Genomic DNA, 1463 nt, shown 5'->3' on the forward strand with positions numbered 1-1463 from the left:
GGTCAAACGGCCGAACCAATGTTTACGATGTTTTTCGGGATTATGAAGAAAGTAATCAAGAAAGGTTTTAGTGAAAGAAATGTGGATAAGTACGATTATTTAGTGGATATTGAGTCTTGTATTCATAAAACACCTTTGATTTTTTTTTTTTTTTGGTTAAAATTCTGGCAAAGAGGATTAACTCTTGATTTCCCCCCTGTAATGGGCGTTATGTCCGTCTGTCCGTCTCTTTGTCTGTTTCCCACTTCACGGTCAAACGGCCGAACCAATGTTTACGATAATTTTACGGACTACACGGACGGTTGTCAGGAAGGTTTTTAGCATTGAACAATCAGAAAGTATGATTATTTCGTGGATATATCGATTTTTTGAATTGATAAACCACCTTTGAATTTTTCTTAAAAATTCACCTTCCACAATTTTCATTGTATAGCTTGTGGCACGATCCTCGGCTCGTACAGCGAATTACTCGTACAATAGTGCACTCGTACAATGGTGCACTCGTATTGCGAGGTTCTACTGTATTTGCTAAGTGCTTACGGCCTCTGTTGGTCTTAACCTGGCCCTGCTTCTACCCAGGTCAGTAACAAAATAGCTTCAGCATCGGACGATATTTAATCCCCCATCCTAAATCAACGAAACCTACCTTCAATTTCTTCATTTCTGCTGCTTTCAGTTGATCATTGATACCAGCCCCGTCGTACCTCCTAGGTGGACTTGTCTTCAGACGCTTAACATTATTTATAGCAGCGGTCTTATGATGCTTATAAGTAATCTATACTGCTAGCGCTGAGTGACTCGCGAATTATCTGTAAAACGAACAAGATACTTGTACGTAGATAGCAAGACAACGCTAATGTTACGTCACCTCAGATGCGGAGAAAGACGGACGGACGCGAACATCGTTGATCACGTGGTCACACAGCGAACTTTTGAAACTTCACTCAGTGTGGGCGTGCATTTGTGTGTGTGTTGGTGGGTTGGTGTGAGTGTATTTGTAATTGAATACACACACACATTTATATATATATATATATATATATATTTATAGATATATATTCATGTATGTATATTCAATTACATTCTCGTAGGTATATATGGAAAACTCTGTATATATGTTGGGCATGTATGTATGCATGTATATACATACATACATACATACATACATACATACATACATATATACATGCATACACACATACCTATATGTATACAATACATTTACAAATCCACATACAGAACACAATATATATATATATATATACATATATATATATATGTATGTATGTATGTATGTATATATGCACACACACACACATAATACACTTAAATCATCCGAATGCACCCATTATATATATATATATATATATATATATATTAAATATATACTTTTATAAAACAAATTTTACAAAATATATAGTATCTGTTAACAGTCTTAGCCAAAAACTCACAGTTGAGTTTTT

At 35.1% G+C, this 1463-nt stretch overlaps 1 protein-coding gene and 1 long non-coding RNA gene across 11 annotated transcripts in view; one reads left to right on the forward strand and one right to left on the reverse strand.

Moving 5' to 3' along the window:
- Positions 1–924, reverse strand: part of LOC106868163 (uncharacterized) — a 104904-nt gene extending 103980 nt beyond the window's left edge. For 2 of the 3 annotated variants that reach the window (XR_001409231.2, XR_001409232.2), the window contains exon 1: positions 647–921. This is a non-coding gene — a long non-coding RNA (uncharacterized LOC106868163). Of the gene's footprint in view, positions 1–646 lie in introns of all 3 variants that reach the window. The other variant, XR_008266662.1, reaches the window with a different exon arrangement.
- The window catches only part of LOC106868162 (heparan sulfate glucosamine 3-O-sulfotransferase 5), a 105115-nt gene that overhangs the window by 88559 nt on the left and 15093 nt on the right, over positions 1–1463 (forward strand). The gene's annotated exons all lie outside the window — the stretch shown is intronic.

Source organism: Octopus bimaculoides, chromosome 23 (genome assembly GCF_001194135.2).
Source record: "Octopus bimaculoides isolate UCB-OBI-ISO-001 chromosome 23, ASM119413v2, whole genome shotgun sequence".
Classification (NCBI taxonomy): domain Eukaryota; kingdom Metazoa; phylum Mollusca; class Cephalopoda; order Octopoda; family Octopodidae; genus Octopus; species Octopus bimaculoides.